The sequence below is a fragment of the Alligator mississippiensis genome, chromosome 1, assembly GCF_030867095.1.
Source record: "Alligator mississippiensis isolate rAllMis1 chromosome 1, rAllMis1, whole genome shotgun sequence".
Classification (NCBI taxonomy): domain Eukaryota; kingdom Metazoa; phylum Chordata; order Crocodylia; family Alligatoridae; genus Alligator; species Alligator mississippiensis.
The window spans coordinates 399,070,145-399,093,713 of NC_081824.1; the positions used below are offsets into that span (position 1 = coordinate 399,070,145).

Below are 23,569 nucleotides of genomic sequence, written 5' to 3' on the forward strand. Positions count from 1 at the left end.
CGCACCAGCTCTACATCAACAGTAGGAAGGTGGTCATTCTCATGATGCCCATTCTGAACCTTATCAGTATGATTTTACCCTTAGTCCAGTGAAATACCGGAGCAAAGTAGTCATTCAGGAATTCGTTTTTTTCCTGAGTGTCGGTAAGCAATGGCCCCACACTTCCATTTGTTTTCCTCCTGTTTCCTACATATCTAAAGAAGGATTTCTTATTATCTTTGATTTCTGTTGCATCACAGAATGCAAGACTCATAAAGCTATAAAAGAAGTGTAAGGAGGATGACTCTATGGCTTAGTTAGGGTTTCACCTAGTACAAGAGAGAAATAGGTTCTTGTCTCTATTCCTAGGGCTTTTTTCATTATGCTTCTCTCTCTGGCTAACTCTAGGAAGAGCCCTGCTTAAGATTTAAAGTGTTTTGGATCACCGTTTCTGAGGTTCCCAACTTTGGAGTGTTTCTGAGGTTCCCCATGTACCATGTAAAAGATACATAAGATGTAGAAAATTCTTGTGAGATAGCATAACAGTCTAGGAGCTTTGTGTATTCTAATTCTAGCATTGCATTTTCACAACTGACCATATAGCTCTTCTTTGTATGCATTAATTTAAAGAGTTGCTCATTCACATCTCCATACTTCCAGAACTTTCAGCAGTCATAAAGTTATATAAGCAGGGGTTCTTTTTCCTTTTTCTCTTTTATGAAAGCAGACTGTACAAAGGTGAACTGCCTTTTTTAATTTTTTCATTTGATGTTTTCAAATATGATGCATTTCTGGTGCAAAAATGTCACATATTGTACAGTGAAAAAATAACATGAAATTATGCAATTTCAGCCTCAACTAGACAGCTAAATGCAGAGTATTTTTCAAAAGTGTCATACAAAATGTATTTAAAATAAAATGCACTTTCTGAGAGGAAAATGTTTTCCATTGTCAAATTTAATCCTTGTCTTCAAAACGTATTAAATGCTGCTGTTGCAAATGTAAGGCCTTAGATATAGCATACAATAGAAACTAAATTTCTTTGTGAAAAAACCCCAAGCTTTCAAAAATACTTGAGATTTTGATATTAGTCTTCATAAAAAATATGATGAAAAAAGAAAGTGTAAAAAGGTGATATATAAATCTATCACCTGTGGAAATCTGGGTTCAACTAATTTACAAAAGGAGTCAGAAGCTCTGTTAGGGCACAGAGGCAGCTATTAGTATCCCATTAAATCTTTGCATTTTCCCACTAAATTCAGATACTAAACCAAGCTTAACTTTAATAGGATTAGGGCAGGATTTCCATTCATCAAAGTGAAAACTGATATCATGCATCCTATTTGTTTTTCCCTTTAAATTATTGTATATAACTGGATCTCAACTAAAAATATTGATCTAAACATGGCCAAACTTGGAAAGTTCAGATCCAAATCTTTAAAGCTTGAGGCTATCTCTATAAGTGATAAAAGAACAGATATTTAGGATAGTAAAAAAAAAAAAAATGTTTTCCATTATACTTCCCTGGTATTTTATTTTTGCTGTTAAATTATGCTTCTTTGGGGGGAGGGGAGGTTGTTTGTTTTTTAAAAATAATTAGCAAGCAATGGGTATTTAGGAATTTTAAACTCATTTCCATACATCAGGTTTTTCTTTTCCTCCAGCTTCCAAATCAGATTACGTAGTCCAGACAAATGTTATAGTATGTGTAGAAAATGCATCGTTCAATTTTATATTTAAGTGCGAATCATCACAGCTGTACTTGATATCTATTTAACATCTGAAAGTCAGAATCTGTCCTCTCTATGCTGAAAACCTAACAAGAATTGATTAGGTTGTTCACATTTTGACTGATCTTAATTATAATAATTAAGAGATTACCTTCACTATTGCATTGATCTGCAACTGATGTATTATAGGGGTGAAAATCAAAGAAAAGGACACGGGAAATTTGCTCAGTCATAGTTCAAATGGACACCTAGCCTAAAGAAATGACATTAGCTTATCCATTTTTTACCACGTCTATATCTAGCTGAGCAGCTTAGAGCAGGAAGAGTCTATTAAGAATTCTACAGAACTATCTACCAATCTATTTTCTTCTCTCCATTTTTCTTTAGTACTACAGGAGAGAATGGTTTGGGAGATGATAATCCATGACATAATCAAATATTATCCTTAGGTGTTTTGTTCAAACTGTTGCTTTTTAAAAATCTTGCAAAAATAGAACTTCGATGTTAGTGCAGAGAAAGTTGCAAAAACCTCTTTCCTTCTTATGGTACAAAATTCATACTTTGTTTAAAGGCTAATGTTGACCTTTTCAGGATGAATTGCTCTAGCTTTATGGTAATTTCCTGGTCAGGAATTAGGGTGTTATTTTTTCCTGATACTTCTGTCTTATAGGTTTCTGGCAAATCAAATGTCCTGCAAAAGTTACCCTTTCAAGAACCAGAAGTGTCCTTTAGTTGTTTTTCTGTTATAACCTTATCATAACCTTTTATGTTTTCTTTGTGCCACAACATACTAAGCATCTTCTCCAAATAATATCATTGTAGAGTTTAAGACTTGTTCTGCATTAAGTCAGTTTTACCTATATATAAACATCTCTTCTGATTTTTCCCTCCATCACATATCACAGTACACAGTCTCTTGGGTAGGCCTTTCCATCATGCTAATTAGTTTAAGGCACTTTTCCCTATTTCTCTTTGATAAATATTGATTCATCCTATACTCTCAGAGTGTGTGTGTTTTTTCTGTCACTTTGCTGTCATGCTGGTGATGAGTCAGCCCTATCTGATCTTGCAGGTGGTGAATCTGTAGTTTTATATAGAGTTTTATATAGAAATAATGCAGTTGCTTAATGTAACTCCCCCTCATCACAGAATTTTGATTGTTCTGGTGCACAACTGTCTCACAGGCAATCAGTAGTAAAGATGCTGTGACTTCCCTATAGTCAAATGGACAAATTCTGCATGGCACAACATTAGTTGTGGGGAAAGTACAAGGATCATTCTTGACTTTTGTAGAGCCATGGGAGGCTAGACAGAATTACAGGCTTTGTAATTAGGCTAATGGGAGGAAGTACTTCATCTCTACACCCATACTGCCCACCAAATGAAGGAGGAATGGTAAAGGCTACAGCAGGGATAGATGATGAAAAGAGGTTTTCAGGGAGACGAGAAGAGTAAATGCTGTGTAATTCAGCATATAAGCAACAGAGCTTTCTGCAGGCCTTTCTCTGGAGAGACTGATGCTTCCACTGGTCTCCCAATAGGTGGTCAGTTAGAACCACATCATTGTAATTATACTTTTGTGGTATCCCTGATACAGAAAGCAGTGAGGTAGCATTTATCTCAGCAAGAAAATAGACACGCATATTGCCCCTAAGTTAAAAAGTTCCTGAAAGAGTATAAATAATTATCTGGCTTGCATACAAATAATGTTAATTGCCTGATGTCAACAAATGCATTTGTTGGAGGGATAACTGATGTGGGGTAACTGATGTGGGGTAACTGATAAATGGGAGATAACTGATTTTATTTTTTGGCAAAAGGACATTCATCCATCTTAGATGCTTCCTCTAGATTTAATCAACTGGTTTGTCATTTCAGTCATCAATGCATCAACCAATTTCAAATTGTAGTATTCAATTTTGGAGAGCAATCAAGTAAAAGATGAATCAGCTCTCTCAATGATAGACTGGTATGTTCCTGTTGGTATTTATATTTTACCATATTATACTTTTTATATGTAAATTTATGTTGCAGATATGAATATGCTACAGGGGCCTCTGGGGACAGAAAGAGAGAGAGAAACAGCTTCTGTGTAGAGTCAATCTCATACTCTTATCTCAGCTTCTCTTGTCTCTGCTGAACACCACTCCCTAGGAATATCTATTTTGGAGAATATTATTTTGAAATGAGTTTAGTGACAATTTCCACACAATTAGATGACTGACTGATCTCACCTTACATTCACCAGCATCTTTTTCTTACAGCATTCAGCATCCTCTTGTCTCAACTGATAGGAGACAGGGTTCTCGGGCACTTAAGGAGTATATCCTAAAGATCCAAATGTTCTGTAACAAAGATGTAATAATTGTACATAGAAATATTTTTCTCATTTTAAATGAATAGAAAAAGATAGGTGTGAGAAAGGTATTAAAATGTTCTGTAACTATCACAACCTGCTTAGTGCCCAGTACTGTGAGAATTAGCAGTGCTTCAAGGGAAAACATAATAATATTGCCATTTGAGAGATGTTTAGGAAAGCCTGACAAGAGATAGAGGGAAAATTACGCATATGGCAGGATTTTAAAACAAACTTTACTGGGAAGAGAAAGGGTGCATCTGAGTAGATGATCCTTTGAGTCACACACTTTGTATTTTCTTAAGATCCATATTAAAACATCTTCAAGATCTTCAATACTTTTAATTCATTAAATTAGTGCATGGTTCCCTACTTCCATTTTTTCAAAGGCAGGTTAGGGTGTAAGGTCACAGGTATATTTTAATGGATGTCTTTACCAGGCACCTGACTAATCAATTACACATTTGAGTTAATTTTGATCTCAAGGGAGTGAATTTTTTCTTGGTAACTAATTTAAATTTCAGTGTTTTTGTTCTCTATTCTATGCTGTCTATGTAAAAGGATTTAAATTCCATTTAAAGAGATTAGATTGGTGATTACAGGCTTAACAGAAGAGGTCATGGAAAACTGTGATTTCCATCACAATAGATACTGTATGGATGCAGGAGTGTTAAAAATGACACATTATTCACTGATTTTTCTGAGAGTTGTTTTTATTTTTTTAATCTTGGCTTATTCCATGCTTAAAATAGAATTAAAAAATAAACATTATATATGTACAAAGATATTTAGATTTTAAAACCTATAATTTGAATGCATTGGCAAATAATTCAATAGAAATGTTGCCATTGGGTTTGATGTGAACAACATGTAGTTTTGACTGTTGGCCTTATATAAAACAGTACATATTTGAATTATTTGGCAGTACATTCAAATCCTAGGTTTTAAAATCTAAATATGTTTGTCCTTGTGGTAGAGCACAGGGTGTCTCTGCCACTTTAAGGGCCTGGAGCTGGCAGCCTCCAGGTGCCTGATTAGGGCAGCCATTTTGAGGCCTAGGCTCCTTATATAAACAATGCAGTTTGGCTGCAGGAAGTCAGGCAGCAACATTGCTTGGCTGAAGGGCTGCTGTGAATGACCTGGAGGTAAGGGGGAGCTGCAAGGGGATGGTAAGGAGGCTCCTGGTCCTGGGCATGACCTGAAACTGCACCCTGCCGGGAGTGGGTGGTCTGGTGGGGCTCCCAGTGGTGCAGGAGCCCTCAGGAAATACCAGGCCAGTGATCACCCCGGTGAAAGGTGGGTCGGGGTGCCTTAACCCCTAGCTCCCACCACCACCACCGGGTGGGTTACCCATGTGTTTGTTGGGGGGCCCAGATGGGCCAGTGTTGTGAGGGGCCCAGAGAGGGCGGACCCCAAGAGTGGGAGTGATGTGGGTGTGGTGCTGCGGTTGCCCCCGAGAGGATGGGGAGTAGTGGCACGGTGAAGCCCAGTGACAGAGTGAGTGGCTAGAGAGACCCGGCCCGAAGGGGAGAGTACCCTCGACTGGCCCAAGCTGGGGCCAGGACTGCGGTAGTCAAAAGGGCCAGGGGCCCACTGCGAGGGACGCCCAGGAGCCGGGGGCCTGGGGTCCTGACTGGCCTCGAGGTGGGCCAGGTAGCTGAAGGTTCTGGGGGAACCACACCCGAGAGGGGAACATAGCTTCGGGGGGGGGCGAAGTAGCCCGGATGACGGCGGAGTGGCCGCCTGATAGGAAGGATCATAGAGGGGTCCTGTTAGGACAATTCTGGGGCCCAGTGTGGGGCCGGTAATTAGGAGAACACTATGATGCCATCTGCGAGGCTTGGGCTGTAGTATTAGGGGAGGTCGGAGCTGCAGAGCACCCCCTGGCATCGGGGCACTATAATGGGCAGCCTCCCGCTTAATTGACATCGATATATGAATCAATTATCATCAAAGGTGTGGTGGGCGAGATAAGTGGGCGGTTGCCCAGAGACAGGTGGGCGGGTCACGAAGAGCTCGGCCCTAAGTAGGCCCCCTGTCACGGTGACAGGCAGGTGGGCCACAGAGTTCGGCCCCAGGAGGCCCCTGTCACAGTCCTTTTTCCTAGAGTACTAATTAACAGTCCAATTAGGTTGCCCTTTTCCAGGGGTGTCCCACAAAGACAAGCTCAGGCATGCTGGAGTTATAGATCTTGAGATTGGCACTGAAGGACGCTGCTGGAACAACTTCAATGATTTATTTCTGGCTTTGGCACATGTAAGCAAGTGGATGAAGTGTGCTCAAGAGCAACGTTTCCCAGGAGATCAACAATATAGACTTATCCGTGTAGTATTTCCTCTGACTTCCATAGGACTGCATGTGTGAATGAAGACAACCAATTCTTATAGTAAGTGTTGCAGGACTGGGCCTTTAGATACCCCATGCTCATATGCTGTAGCTGAGCCTGTGGTATAAGTGCTTGGATAGAATAGATGTGGCATGCTATTTCACATAACCTGTACTTTCATTTACAATGCTTAGAAGGATCTATGCTTAACCACATACAGTGATCCAGGTCAACACCTAACCTAGGTGCAGGCATTCAAAAAGCCCAAGGTCGAATTGATCTAAGTTATGAAGTTGTCTGGAAGCAGCGTAGTCTAGATCTGTAAGTGTGTGTATTATATTACATAATTACAACATTACTAGATTAGTGAAGGACTCTGGCCCTGATCAGTTACATTGATAGAACTTAGTATCAGTACATAACCTAGTTCTTTGGTACCTAAAAGGGGACTTATTAAATTATACGCAGAATTTGGGGGTTTAGTGGGTTTGGTTAATTTGTTTATTCTCAGAGTATCAATTGCAACCTTGCAGTAATGTTGAAAATAATAAAGTGTAATCGCACACAATTTGAAAAAGCTTTCACCTGGGAAATATGTTAAACATCGTAATTGGAATGAAAGTAGTAGTAATAAATGGCTCTGTTCAGTATCAATATTATCTACAAAATATAGGCCAGATCTTCAGGTGCTATAAATAGACATAAGGCTCCACTGAAGTCAATATTGCTGCAGTGATTTACACCACCTGATGGTCTCAGCCTATGTCTGGACTGTTTGGAATATCTTGCACAGCAGTTCCAGTCATTATAATGTACAATTAATGTGTGTGGCTTGCTTAGGATTTTTGAAGCTCAATAATAGCAATGCTATTCTATTATCCCATATGAAATTTGAAAATTTAATCGTATAAAGGCAAAGAACATCACTGGGAGGTCATGTATATGTATCTTAAAGCACTGACATACGAAATATAGCAGAAGACCACAATAACAAGCATGATTGGGACCCCTTAGTTCCTATTTTGGATATTAAGGAAGGCAAAGAGTTAATACAGCTTAATTATCAATATATATATATATGAATGAGTTATATCTGATCTTATTTTAAATTAGCATCTTCCCACTGTGAATATTATATATATTTATTATAAATGTGTGTGTGTGTATATATATTTCATATGCACTTCTGTATGCTTTATAAAACAAAATAAAATTCTCAAATAAACCACAGGTCTTATACTTTTAGTCACAGGATTTTACTGATGTCAATGTACTTTTTATGTTTTTAATTGTAGCCCTGAAAGAACTTTCCCTCCTTAATCAACAAGAGCCAAAAAGAACCTGGCAGACAGTCTTCAGCTGTTACATGATCTTTAGCAGAATGTCATTAGGTTTTGAAGAATGCCAGCAGTGTGTTCAGTGCTCAGTGGACTGTGAGGGAAATTGCTCTGTTTGCCCTATGTGTGTTGCAATCTAAACATACAGATGATTAGAAAAGAGACCCATCCCAAAAATACAGTTTTGAAACCCAAAAGCAGTATTAAAGCACAGATCAGTGTACAGGCGTTTCACTGTAACGATAAAATTATAACACTGCTTCTTACCTTGCTGAGTGGAAGCTGACAGGCTTCTCATAAGATAAATATTTTAAGGAGAGTAAGACATCCAGGCAGATGCTCCTTCACAGAGAGGAGAAAGGGGGGGGGGGGGGGGGGAAGGAAAAAACACACAAAGAAAAGGGTGAGAAAAAGATTCAACATAAAACTTTAGACCAAAAGCAGCCGAGGAAAAGATAACAACAAAGGAAGAAAAGAAGTTGGCCATAGACTTGAAGTTTAGTATAGTATGTACAATGAGTCTCAATTACATCTGCTTCCCAGCTACTTAACCCTGGATTATTTCATTCTGTAGTTGTCATAAACCAAAGAGTTTATCTGTCAAAGTAAGTCATGATACATGATAATATCCACATGGTTTTTATCTCATTAAATTCTGGCCAATTGAGGGGGAAAAAAAATTTCAATATGATTTAGTTTCTACTAAACTAAAACTAAATCAAGCACTATGCTAAATATTCTGAGCAACTGTCTACACAATAGAAAGTAAGTATGAATATGTGGTCATGCTACAGAATAGGGAAGTGATTATTATTATTATTATTGGTTTTAAATGTACAGAGGTTGAACACTCAGCCACTTGGTTGGAGGAGAAAGTAGTTCCATGATTTTTCTTATGATTTTAAGAATTACAGATCACATCTAAATGGGCAGTGTAGATAGGCTAAGCCAATAGTGCAAAACAATAGTTAAATGATCACAGGAATATTGATTACATCCTGTCAGGTTTTTTTAACTACTATGATTTATGCTTAGGGTAGGAAATGTTTAATGCAAGATTCAGATGCAAATCAACTGATGGCAAAAGCCACAGAAGTAATCCATTATCTATTGCAGTAGTAATCTGTCATCATAAAGGGGATGGATCTTTTCCTTTAAAAAAATCCATTTTTTTTATTTATATCTAGTGGAACTAGTAACTTGGCATATTCAGTTCTTTTCATCAACAGAATAAATGTTTACTTTCTTCTCTAGACATACAAAAATTAAATATCTCCTGCAATGAACCCCCCCCCCCCAAAAAAAAACAAAGTTTTTAAAAGCCTGTTCTATTTTAATCTGACTTTTTTATGGTTAAATGTCATATATATTGAATAGTGAGTATATTTCTATCTTGGTTTGCCTCAGAAGTATCTACTGACAAACAAATCAATATTGACTTTTAGTTTGAGTTATTGCAGTTACTCAAGATATAAGGCTATTTTTTTTTTTTTTTTTCCTTCACTGGCTTTGAAAATACAATCAGTTTTGATATATTTTAACTAGTATCACTTTTGGCAGTTGCACTTACTAACAACAAAGGCAGTCTTTCAACAGGTGGTAATTACTTTGTCTTAGATACCCTTACATGAACTTAGGAAATTTTACTTCTGGACTATTTCCAGGCTTTTTGGTAAAGAGTTTATTGCTATACATCTACATGAAAGTGTACATGGAGAAAAATTGCAAGGTTTTTTAGTTCCATCTAGTGGTAAAGAAAGGTATACATTTTGTGAAACTCAGCTGACAATAAGGATGAGGAAAACAGAAAAGGCTCATAAAAAATATAAAAAATCAGTGCAATATAAACCTTAGAAATCAGGAAAATGAGCAATAACAAAACAATCAGTCCCAAAGCATGTCTTTTTTACAATTTTTTTTTTTTTTTGTTTCTTCTTTTGTTTATTTAAGTACTGTAACGAAAAATAGATATTAAGTTCTAAGCACAGGTACCTTAGAGTTATGTGTAAGTAGATGTCATAACTCATTTTAATAGACTATTTGTTCCTTATGATTACATGTCATATTTGTTTAAAGTTCATTATGTAGAAAAATAATGCATATTCCCTCTTTTTCATGTTCAATGGCCCTTAATCATACTGATTGTGTACTAAAGAGAAGTCCTTTATAATTCTATACAAAGGCAAGGAAGCAAGAACTTCCATGTAAGCTATGGCTGTTAGTTAAAGAAAACAAAATATTTAAAAGCCAACCCTCAGCATGGTCCATGTGGCTGTGGAGGAGAGTGTGGGGTACTATGTACTTCCTTGTGAGAGAGCATGGGGTGCCTATATGATGGTGATCAGTGTAGGGGCCAAAATAGACCTTTTAACTTTCTGCTGCTCATGGCAAGGACAAGGTGGGGAGCCCTCAAAGACATGCAGCCTGTATTTTGCACAAAGAGGTGTAACTGGAAGCCTGAGTGCCTTGGATGGCAGTGATGCACAGGGTAGCATCAAAGGCTGCACTGCCAGGGACTGTGATGGCAGCCAGGCTGGTCTCAGCTGTTAGCATAAGTGCTGCTATTTTTGCACCCCCACCACCTCTGCCCACAGTTGGTGCCTAAGGCTGGTGCTTTCACTAAGCTACGACTTCAGAGAATTTACAATGCACAGACCTGAAACAGGGTATGTCCCTTTTGGTGTAAGGGGGAACCTAGGATTCACTTTCAAAATCGTAGTTTTCTCCAGAGGCAGTAAAACCTTGCCCCCTGCTTGGGAATTCTAGCAAAGACACAATTTAGCCATAAATATGTCAGCTTTCTATCTTGCTTACTTAGGTAACTTCAAAAATAAAATTATGGGACTTAAAAACTAAATCATGATGACAAATATTGTTAAAGATTCTACCTTTGTAGCTGGCTAAGGAATGCACTGTCTATATACGTATCTCAGCATAGGCTACAGAAAATGTAAGTTGAAGATGTTATATAAACTTGCAGTCATTAGCAAATACTATAAAAAATAAAATCCATACAGATTAAAAAGCATTTACTGTGTCTTCTTTAAGTTTATAGTGGAACATACACTATTTTAACTAGTGTATGTTTTGGAAGAGGCATATATTAGAGTTTATTAATGTTTAAGTTAATTGTTCATGACAGTTTGGATTTCAGCATATCTGTTTGAAAAGAAATAAAGGATCTGTTTTCAAATACTTTAAAAATTTTGCAAGGAAGAGGGAATGATGCGGTCTTTTATCAATGGAAACTCTAGGACAACCATTCAAAAATGATAAGTACCCAATGAACTTTGGCCAGTTTGATATTGTATTTAAAATGTAGAAGTTGGGGAGGGGAAGGTTGAGCCCCAGTCGTGTAAAAAAAAAAACAACAAAAAAACAAAACAAAACAAAAAAAACAAACAAACAAACAAAAACCACCCAGGAGCTGAATTATGCATCAATTATTGTTTACTAGTGGATTTCAAGTGCATATCATTGTAGTAAGAATCCTGTTGTCCAAGAATCCAAAAAGCAAGAATGGATCCAAGACAGTTCTTCTAGCTAAAAGCATGTACTCCTCAGCATGGGGAGCTGAAGTTTATTCTGCCCACTCCACATTTTTTCTCTGCTGAAAAAAGAAACATTTTTTTGTTGTACCTGGGTAAGGTGTGACTCCTTTATAGATCGTTGTTCTTCTTAAATCTCTACAGCAGAACAGAAACAGCAAGTCAAACCCTCCTGTATATCCGTGCAATTCTCAAAATGGTTCTCTCAGTCCAACTCTCCTTTTCAAACTGTCTTTCAAAATCCCCAAGAAAAATGGTCTAAAGTCATTATGACTACTCAGTTTACTATTACCAATCATTAAGTTTTGTCTTTTCTCAAAGCTGTTTAACACATTTCTCTTAAGTAAGTTCACTTTGCTTTTCAGTTAGTTCCCATAACATTGTATTGTATACTGCATTGTAACACTGTATTGTTCCTGTAACACTGTATTGTACTGATACATGACACTGGACACATCTGCTTGAGATGCTACATCACTGTAGAGTCACTGTGGCATCTCTGTAGTGGCAAGCTATGGAGACATAGCATTGGCAGGCACAAACCATAACACCACCACTACTGCACAGCAGCAACAAGTTACTGCACAGTAGCTCATTGCCACTGTGCAGTAGGGTCACAAATGATCCATGCAGTGCTGGGACTGTGCAGTATTGGCAGTTACTGTGCAGTAATTTAGTACTTGCTAAAGCAAGTAAAGATACAGTTGCTAAAGCAAGTACTAAATGCACAGTAATAACCGTGCAGTTGGGCAAACATGTAGATGCGCCCACTGGGTGCATCTACATGTTCATTAATATGAAATTATGGTGCATTAAGTACACTAACTGTAATGTGCTATAATCAGCAATACTGCATATTAGTGCAAACAAATGCTTTTTTAGGTGACCCCTAATGCTCATTGGACTCATCTACTATGCATTTGTTCATTAGCATGGTTTTTGCCAGCCATGCTAATGCACAGTAGAATTAGTCCAATGGGTATTAAGAGTCTCATGTAGATACACCCACTGTCAGATTGAATGTTAAAGAATTAAAATAAACAAACAAAACCAGAAAAATACACTTATCACAATCACCTTGTTCACCTTTATCCCAATCAGTTATCATTGTAAGTCCAGAGAAGCAGGATTTCTGCTGCTTCTTTTGAAAGATTATTTTCATAGGCTAGACCACACTGTAACATTGTTTCTTCATATTCATCCTAATTTTCCCTTTCTTAATTTCATTCTATCACTTGAAGGCATTCATCCTTTCATTATGCTAAATAATTCTTTTCTCTCCTTAGTGTTAACAGTTTGCAAATATCTGAAGGGTGTGATTAAGCCCCCCTCAGTCATCATTTAGGCAAGCAACAGTATACATATTTAGTTCTTTTTATCTCCTCTCATGAATCAATTCCTCTAGTACTCTGATCATTTCTGTTGCCATTGTCTGAAATCCCTCCAATTTGTTGGTATCATTCTGGTAACAAGGGACTCAGAAATTAGCATTCTTTCTGAATCATGATCTTGCTATCCCTTCTTTTTTCAATAGGGTTGCAGAGAAAGTAGTTCGTCAAATAGTCCAGGCACAATCGCAGAAAACTATTGAATTATATACCGAGACACACAGACTTGATAATTTTTGGTGGTTAAAAGCTTTAGGTTACAGACGTTCAAGCTTTTTTGATCAATGGTTTATCTCAAAGCTAAAATTTTGGGTACAATTCTTCTACCTTTTACACCCTGGAATAAAAGTTGCATTCTCTTGCTTTTCAGAAGAAAAGCATATTATAAAGAAGCTAAACCATTTTAATGAATGTGCATATTTTAATGATTTTTATACTGTGTATACTCTGCAGCACTGCCTGTATTCACTGCTGCCCTGATAGTATTCCGGCAGCTCCTAAATTCTCAAACACGGTGAATGATATTTGACAGCTCGCAGACTATTTAAAATATCTTATTCCCATTCACCAAACCTTTAAATGAGACTTGTGATCCTAGGTCAAAATGGTATTTTGGTAGCTAAATTCTATTTGGGCATTGGGATTTATTAAAATGTCTTTGAGGATGCAGATTTCAGTTACTAAAGGCCAAATCCAGATTGGTGTCTGAACAGTCACAAAAAGTCATCCCAATGAGCCCCAAAACAAGAGTCATAAAATCATTTAGGTACCTCCACTTAATTTTGGCCTGAAAAGTTCTGGGGATACCTGAACTTAGGCTTCTGAGCATATTCATGTCAAACACCTGGAATCTTAATTTGGGGTTGGGAGCCAGTAAAAAGTTGGCATAAGTCCCCAGTCCATTAACTGCCAACAGAATTATACAGTTATAAAAAAAAAAAAAAAAAAAAAAAATCAGGGCTGGAAGGGACCTATGGAGGTCATCGAGTCCGAGGCCCTACCTGAGGCATAATTATCCCTTGTCTAGACTATTACTAAAACTACACAATAACTCTATTACACAATTACAAGGCATAGCAACCAAACTCACACAGTTAAAGCAGAACAACCATAGTCAGTGTCTTGTTGCAACAGCTGTTGTGAAAATACACTCAAGATATACAAAGGGGGCCACAACCCCTGCTAAATTCTGCACCACTCTGATCCAATCTGATCATGGGGTAAAATTTCTTCCTGACCAAAAATGTGAGGATTTGATCAACCCTGAGTGGGAGACAAAACCCTCTAGTCAGGAAATTCTGGTTTTAATCCCAGCAAGAGCATTGGCATAGCCAGTCAAAATCTCCAGCATGGCTTTAGCCAACATCTAATACCCCTGTAAAAGGCAATCCTCCATGACACATGCAACAACAGGAGGAGAAAAATAAATCCTTCTAAGTCCCATGCAGCAACTCATAAAACCCAGAAACATGGGCAGTACCTATAGCATAGGAATAGCTACTCCTAGAGCATGCCTGATCAATGCTTATCCAACCTCCTCTCAAACAACTCCACTGATAGTGATTCTACTTTGCTTGTGTTTGTGCTGTATCTTTCATCTTTTATCGTCACCCAGATACATTCTTATTTGCTATCTTCGTTCTCTTCAACCAGGGAAGAAGTATATATGTTTCTGACATAAAAAGCAACATCACCACCTTCTTTCCTAACCCTATCCTTCCAAAATAGTGTACCCTCTCAATGTTGATGTTCCGATCCTAAGAGCTATCCCACCAAGTCTCAGTGATACCAATCTGATCATAGTCTTTTCCACAGGCTGTGACTTCCACAGGCTGTGACTTCCAACCACTTGACAGCAAAAGTTCCAACCACTTGACAGTGTTATAAAAGGTGAACACAATTGCTACTAGTTTTTAAATGAGCTCTGCTCATGGAAGATGCCAGGCTCTAGATTCTACTTTTGGTGTCAGGTTACTAATACTTAAGCCACTAAATCCATTATTGAATCTAGCTCCTAATTCTTGTTGACTTTTATCTTCCATCTCTATGCATTATTTACTCAATTACTGCACAAAATCTTTATTTTTTAAAAAAGATTACCAAATTAGCCTTTTCCTAAACCTTTACATTTCTTTAAGTCATAGATTACTTAGAATCTAATTGTCAGAGATAGAATGTTCACTTGTTAATTATTTTAATACTTAAAAAATATATTATCCAAATTAATTGACCTGTAAATATTCAAATTGTGCAGTGCTCCATATCTGCAAGCCCTCAATAGCCATTTGAAAAAAAAAATCTTCCTAATATGCTAAGCAGTTCAATATTTTTTTTTCTCTCGTTTTCTTGTTGAAGACAGATTGTACAAAGGAGTTCAACATCTAAGCCATTTGTATTCAGTATTAATTTTACCCTTTCTTCTTTTATTAACTGACCTATTTTCCCTCTCCTATTTTCTTTCTGATATATTTCTTCTCCTCCTCATCATTTATCTAACATTAATTTATTCTATGTTTTTACTGCAAGTTTTAAAGGACTATGGGAGGAATACTATTTATTTTCTGCATCTAAATTGTGGCTTTTAGCCACATAAGATAGCAGTTCTATTTCCTTTTCAGTAGGCTGCGCACTGGTGCGGCAGGAAGGTTGCTATGTGTGAGGGCATATTTCAAACATGTTAAGTGTGTTGAAATCACAAAAACATAGTCAGCCAGAAACCTATAAGTAATGGGTGCAAGAAGAAGGACTCTCCCATCACTTTAGTGGTAATAGCTGAGTGGTTATCCCAGTTACCTAAGAAGCAAGGCTTTCTGGTGGTCAGAGTGCTCACTCTAATGTTCCTTCTAAAACTGGTCTCCTTGGCTGCTAAGCAAGGTACATATGTGGGGCCGGAAGAAGAGGAAAAGCTCAGTGATATGAAAGGGGCTATGGGTTGTCTTGTATACTGAGTGAGAGGTGTGTGTGTGTGTGCATGCGCGCGCACTACTGCCACTTAGTGGAGATGAGGGGTGGATCCAGAGCGGGTGTGGTGGCATAGTCCTACCCGCCTTTTGCTGCACACCACATAACACAGTAAACTCTCAGAGCTCCCTGGCATGTCAGCAGAGCCCCTGCTGGGAGCTCTGTATGTCCTGTGAGCTCTATGAGCTCACCAGTGTGACATCAGTATGGCAAGAAAACAGCCTGGCTTAGCAGGGAACTCTCTTCAGTAAACTAAATCACAAAAGGAAGCTTATAAGAAGTGGAAACATGGACAAATAACGAGAGAGAAAATAAGTGCACTGCTCAGGCATGCGGGGATGAAGTCAGGAAGGCCAAAGCACAATTGGAGTTGCAGCTAGTAAGGGATGTGAAGGGTAACAAGGATTTCTGCAAGTATGTCAGTAGCAAGAGGAGGATCAGGGAAAGTGTGAGTGCCTTACTGCCTGGGGGAGGCAACCTAGTGACAGAGGATGCAGAAAAGGCTGAAGTGCTCAATGTCTTTTTTGCCTCAGTTTTCACAGGCAGGGTCAGGGCCCAGACTACTGCACTGGGCAGCTCAATTTTGGAAGGAGGTGAGCAGCTCTCAGTAGTGAAAGAACAGGTTAGGGACTAATTAGAAAAGCTTGACTTGTACAAGTCCATGAGGCCAGATGAGATGAACCCAACTGTGCTGAAGGATTTGGCTGACATGATTGTAGAGCCATTGGCCATCGTCTTTGAAACCTCATGATGATCAGAATAGTTCCCAGATGATTGGAAAAGGGCAAACATAGTACCCATGTTTAAGAAAGGAAAAAAGGAGGATCCAGGGAACTACAGACCAGTCAGCCTCACTTCAGTCCCTGGAAAAAATATAGAGCAGATCCTCTAGGAATCCATTTCTAAACACTTGGAGAAGAAAAAGGTGATTAGGAACAGTCAGTATGGATTCACCAAGGACAAGTCATGCCTGACCAACCTGATTGCCTTCTATGATGAGATGACTGGCTCTGTGGATGCAGGGAGACTGGTGGATGTGGCATACCTTGATTTTTGCCAGGCTTTTGATATATTCCCCACAACATTCTTTCAGGCAAGCTAAGGAAGTACAGGCTGGGTGAATGCACTGTAAGGTGGATAGCAAGCTGGCTGAAGCATCAGGCTCAGAAAGTAGTAATCAATGGCTCGATATCTAGTTGGCAGCTGGTATCAAGTGGAGAGACCCAAGGGTCAGTTCTGGGTCTTCATCTGTGACCTGCAAGATGGCAGAGTGCACTGTCGGTAAGTTTGCAGATAACACCAAGCTGCGGGGAGAAGTAGATATGCTAGAGGGTAGGGCTAGGATTCAGAGTGACCTAGACAAATTGGAGGATTAGGCCAAAAGGAGCCTTGTAGAGTAACCCCATATATCTACTTTTTTCCATGATTAAAATGAAACACCACTAATACCATTGTATATACATCTAATCGTGGAAAAATGAGGATTTGAGGTTACTTTTTATAAACCGAAAATTGGGGATTTTTTTTTTTTTTTTTTAATCAGAGAAAACCAGGGTCCCTGCTCATAAGGTTCAACAAGGACAAGTAAAAAGTCCAGCACTTAGGATGGAACAATACCATGCACTAGTACAGGCTGGGGGCTGACTGACTAGGCAGCAGCTCTGAAGAAAAGGACCTGGGGTTACAGTGGACAATAAACTTAATATGAGCCAGCAGTTTGTCCTTGTTGCCAAGAAGGCATACTGGACTACTGTGTCCAGTTTTGTGGAGCCCACTATAGAAAGGATGTGGACAAATTAGAGAAAGTCCAGTGGAGGACAATAAAAATGGTGAGGGAGCTGGGGGACATGATTTATGAGGAAGTACTGAGGGAATTGGAATTATTTAGTCTAGAGAGGAGGAAACTGAGAGGGGACTTAATAGTAGCCTTCAAATACCTGAACAGGGGGTCCAAAAGAGGATTGAACTAGACTGTTCTCAGTGGTGGTAGATGACAAAACAAGGGGCAACAGTCTCAAGTTGCATCAAGGGAAGTTTAGGTTAGATATTAGGAATAATTTTCTCACTAGGAGGTTAGTAAAACATAAAACACTAGAACAAATTACCTAGAGTGGTGGTGGAAGCTAAATCCTTGGAGGTATTCAAAACTAGTCTAGACAAAGCTTTGGCTTGGATGATCCAGCTGGGGATGGTCCTGCTTTGAGCAGGAGGCTGGACTGGATGACCTCCTGAGGTCCTTTCCAACCGTAACTTGCTATGATTCTATGATCTGCAGGCAGTTCTTGCTTTTAGTTTGCTCCAGACTCTATTGCTATTTTTCTTCCCCTTCTTCCTTCTGAATTCAGCAGCTGGGGAAAGGAGGGGATGAACACCAGTGGCAGCAGCTAAGACACTCAACCCCTACTGTCATGGGACTCCCCAGGGGCTGTGCACCACTTCTGCTCTTCCTCTTCTTTACCTTACTGCTGAATTCAGGAGAAGGGGTTTCAGATTTTCACTCAATCGGCCATTTTTGAAGCAGTCTGTTTTTGTTCACAATTATGGACTGCTTTCTGGAGAGACAATCAGGTGAAAATTGTAGCTTCTGTCTGCTCCAATAGAGCTCATAGCACATGTAGAGCTGTGGCAGGATTTGTGCTGACATGCCAGTGAATTCTGATGGTTAATTTTGGCTATTTGGTACATAGGCAATGAACTCTTTACTGCACGTGTGCCACAGAGGATGTGGCCATGCACCCATTGCCACAACCCTGTATCCACCCTATTGTCTGTATGTTTGTTTTTGTTGCTGCCTGCTTCAAGAGCACTCAATTAAGTGTCTCACCTCACTCCACCCCTCATCTCCACCAACTGGCAGAAGTGCACACGTACAACGTTCAGTACACAAGACAGCTCAGGTCCCCAACCATCTCAGAGCCAAACACCTTTTACTTTGTCCTCTTCCTCCCATTTGTCTTCCTTGCTTGACATCCCAGAAGACCTGTTTCAAAAGGACTAAATACCTGCTTCAAGAGCACTCAATTAATGTAGTTGCCCTGCTGGCTCCCTGTCTGATCTTAATTGGCAAACAATTCCTGCAACACACAAAACCCCACCCTTTATATCCAATGACTATTAAATACAAGAAGTAGTGAACAGTAATATTTCAGTAGGAGATTCTAATTGGAGATCTAACAAGAGCTCAGACAATTTATTTTGGGGACTTCTCATGGAGCGGCCTAGTGCACATACCTGAATCCTCAGCATTACTTTGTCCTGAGACCTATTCATTTAATCTCAAAGGAAGATTCTGATGACTCCATCATCCCTAGGATGTTCCTTTTCTCATATTGAACTAAGTAACTGAATAATTAAAGCTTTGTAGTGAAGGCAGTTCATGAAACAGTGACAGTTGAATAGACATTACCCCAAACTCCTGAAAGAACTCAAATAAAAACTTGAGGACAGGTAATAGATGCTATATACCTGATCTATGCCTGATCAATTCCTTTTAACCCCATTCCTGAATCAGCTTTTATTTGAGGATTTGCTTCCCTGGAGCCTATCCACTCCACAACCTGAACCTTCCTTACTGATCAGCAATGCTATTCCATCCACTCTGTCACAGGTATAAGTCCAAAGGATGTGCAGTGGCATGTTTGCACCTGCATTTTTAATCATAGTGTAGAAGCAGCAGCTGGGGACTGAAGGTGAGGACTCCCCACCTCAGCATCCTCTATCTGCCTCCTTCTTCTGCCTGCCCCACTCACCACTGCCACAGCCCCCAGCAGACCTAAGGGAATGGGAAACTTCAGAGCCACTCCTGCTCTGTTCCAGCCAAGCTGGATGGGCATCAGTGACAGCAGGTGGGTTCCCCCTCCCTGTCCAGTCCTCTGGGTGTTCCCCACCCCATGAGCAATCACAGGAATGATTGCTTTCTCTGGCTTAGCCCAGCTCACTAAGCAGCTACAACCCTTGGTAGATTGGGACAGGAGCAGCTGCTACAGCAGTAGCAGCAGGAGGGATTGCAGGGTGACACAAAAAGCACACTGCCTCTGAAAGCCTGATTGTGTTTAGGAAAGGAGGGAGGACTTATGATGCTGACAACATGAGACACTGACAGATCAGTTATTACTGCATAATCATTTAGTACTTGCATACACAAGTATTAAATGACTGAGCAGTAACTGGAGCTACTATGCAGTAGCATCCCTAAATGGCTTTTTGGAGATGCTGATTGCACAGTAGCTTGTTACTACTGCATCATGCTTCATGCCACACAACACTACTAAGCAGTAGTAATGAGCTACTGTGCAGTCTGTGTCTTGTGTAGATGTGACCATGGTAGCATAATAGTTTCTGGAGTTCTTTTAAGTTTACATCCAATTGGAGCTGGCTCTTACATGGACTTGATTTTAAATACCTAGGGAGATGAGGATAGTACTTGCCAACTTTAAAAAAAATTTAGAACCAATTAAAATGTTGATAATATTATTCCTTTATTAGATATATACTTATTTTAGTATGCACATTATTTTAAGTTAAAACTAACAGAAGTTTACATACACAAGAAAACAAAAGCAAATAAACATAAAATCACAGGAACAAAAGTTATTTCTGTTGATTTACCATCTACATTCAGATATATTTAAGAAAATACTGGAATGAAGAACTTGAAGGAAAGAAAAAGCATAAACCATAAAAAATAATTATAGTGAAAACACAGGAGATGATCGAGATTTTCTTTCTTTGTAAATAGGGCATTAAGTTCCTCCATCTTTGAAAAGTTTAATTTTCATTGGATAGCTTCACAGATAGTTTGAAATAGCCTCTAGCTCTAGTTACTTGGATTATAAATTGTCCACATTACAAGGGCAAAAAGAAAAGAAAGTGATAAAGTCATTTGGAAGAGATTTTTTTTCTACTTCCACATTTGTTTATTTTTATAATTGTTTTAAATATTAATTAGTTTATTAAATATTAATAAACATTCAGAGTTTGATTATATTGAAAAAGATCTTGTCAATATCTGAAAAAAACCCATACAAGTTCACCTATGTTTGTAAATACTGTTTATCTATTTTAATATTGTTCATAGAAACAATAACTTTATAATATTATGCTATTATCTTCCAAAAATAGTTGTTGTTATAAAGATCTATATACAAAAAAAAGCTTTCTGAGAAATAATTGGCATACAAGACAGTGTCAAAGTGGAGAATATTGACTCTCTGACATCAAATTCTATTAACTTTCCCAACACAGGAACAAACAATCGATAGATAAAATCCATTTTTTTTTCCATAAGAAAAAGTGTAATGGACAGGTAGTTGTTTAAGCAAGTATTATGTCTATACTGTATTCCAAGTCAGTTTGGAGGACAGTACTTCAGATAACTAGGGGTTACTATATTTTAACTAGAATAGCCAAAACATCTTAGATCTACATTAATTAATGAAGGCCAGGTGTACATTGATTTGATGGGCTAATGTATATTCCTTTCTCATACTGTTAAATTTGCATTATAGGCATCTGTCTGCCTAGCGAGACAATAGATTTGTGCTGAGTGATGCATCAACTCATTAAACATCTGTGAGTGTGGCTGTAGAGCCCAATTCTACAGTGACAGAGATCATCCTGAATTTTCTTATTTCTTAGTATTGGGATCTTAATCCCTTGAAAGACTTCATTCCACCCTTAATAAACTGTTTCCAAGTAGTTTGATCCTCAGCAATCTACTCCCAGTCATTGGGCTCAGTGTTCATTGCCTTCATAATTCCCTTGCAAACATCTTTGAAATGGAGATAAGGATGGCTGTGTGGTCTTCTTGTAAAGTGTTCTTTCTGTGTACAAGATATCTGTGGATATATAGCTATTGTCAGTTCTACACATATGACCAAGCCAATGAAGTGGATATCAACTGAGAAGAGAATGGATGCTTAGGATGTGGGCACACTCTAAGACCTCACCATGGGCAACTTTGTCCACCAGCAAGTACCTAGAATGTGGTGAAAGCAGCGTAAGTGAAAGCTCTTGGGGCATTTTTCTTGAATAGAGCATGTGGTCCAGGATTTGCCACTGTATCAAAGATTGTTGATGATGCAAACATAGTGTGTTTCACTTTGGTTTTAACAGTCAGTTTGTTATTCAGTTCTGCCTCAACTGAAAGTTTGTTGGTAACATTGGAGCCAAGGTACATACACTTACTTACAGAACCACCATTGTTGGTGTAAAACAACGTTCTGGCCCATAACATTGGCCATCTCGATTCTGATTATAAGACCAAGCTCTTGGCGGGCATGAGTGAAATGACTGACAGTGAACCCTCTGAAGGTCACTCTCTCTGTGGGCTATCAGTGTAGCATCATGAACAAACAGCAGCTCATGAATTGAAACTTTCGATACTTTATTCTTCACTTTAAAGCAGGAGAAGTTGAATAATTTACAGTCTGAGCATATATTTAAATTAATTTCTTTGGTGCTGGCCCCAAAAGCACGCAGCAGAAGAAGAGAAAAGAAAATCCTGAACAGCGTTTAGAACAAAGACACAGTCCTGCTTAACTCTGCTTCAAATCTCAAAAGCCTCAGACTTGATCTATCATAGCTGACTGTTTGACATATTCCATCATGGAAAGAGTGGATTATGCTTTTTCGAATAATTTATAAAGGTCTTTTCCGCTAACATGGTTGAAGGCCTTGGTCAGGTCAATGAAGGTGATATAGAGGGACTTCCTTGTTCCCTATATTTTTCTGTATATTGCTCCCCTCCAGCTCGAAGGGCTGACTGAGGCATAAGGGTGCTTCACACAGGGCTAGTTGGCAAGCAGCGCCCCCCACTGAAACACCCTTGTGACCTAGCCAACTAAAGGAAGCATCTATACATGCACAGCTGTGGAGTTTTTTTTACTCTGAAGCAGGGTATTTACAAATACTATCCTGCTGCAGAGTAAATTAGTTTTCTCCAGCGTAATAGGGGTACATGTATAGATGCTGAGACATTTCCTGCACTGTTAATTAGTTTTACTGCACAGTAAACATCTTGTGTAGACATGCCCTGAAAGAGGATATTATTGAGATCAGACAGTCTACTGATGATAGGGTCAACTGTTGTCAGGGGCAAAATCCTGGGTGCCTCCATGATACCTTATAGAATGGCTTTGCTTAGAAGAATGAGTTAGCAATGAGAAAGTTATGATGGAAGCAGAACTCCAACAGCCTATGTCTCTTATTATTCATGCTTCCTGTGTTATGTTATTCCAGGCAAATAGGCCAGGATTCTCTGGCAGCACCAACTATGGCATTTAAATCAATCAGGAGATATAAGTTCTCAATGTCTGGAGTCTTACAGATAACACTAGCCAATTTGTTGTAAAACTTATCTTTAACCTCAGCAGAAGAGTAGAGTATTGGAGAGTAGGCATGCACGAAGGTGACTTCGCCTTCTGAACTATAAAGGTGAAGCATGAGGAACATCTGAACTGTTCCATGAATTCTTGATTGTTTCAAGATTGTTTTTACAGCAAAGTCTGCTCCATGTTCATGTGCGTCTTTGACAGCCTTCTCTTGGAGTAAATATGTATTTTTCTCTTAGAGGCATTGTGACTAACCATGTTTCTTGTGGTGCCACAATATCAATTTTCAAACTATTTAATATATCACTGCTATCTTGCAAGCATCAGAGAGATTCACAAGATCATCATTCAGGCCAGTATACGTGGTCCTAACATACCATGTTGAAATTAAAGTATTAATTTTCTCTCTTTCTTTTTGTCTGGTGCAGTGATGCAATCTGCATTTCAAATTTTCTCTTGCCCATTAGATCAGGCAGATCATACCATATAAACCCCTTACTGGCTGGGCTACCAAGCTTTAAGCACACCTCAGCTGATCAATGAGACACAATACTCTCTCCCACTGGCAAATGCAACATGTTGCATCCCTATCTTTACCAAATAAGCTGTATTT

At 38.8% G+C, this 23,569-nt stretch overlaps 1 long non-coding RNA gene across 1 annotated transcript; it reads left to right on the top strand.

Moving 5' to 3' along the window:
- Positions 1-5,156: 5,156 nt before the first annotated feature.
- Positions 5,157-8,042, top strand: LOC132250222 (uncharacterized). Its single transcript, XR_009461869.1, has 3 exons — positions 5,157-5,210; positions 6,327-6,451; positions 7,687-8,042. It is a non-coding gene; the product is annotated as an uncharacterized LOC132250222 (long non-coding RNA).
- Positions 8,043-23,569: the final 15,527 nt, after the last annotated feature.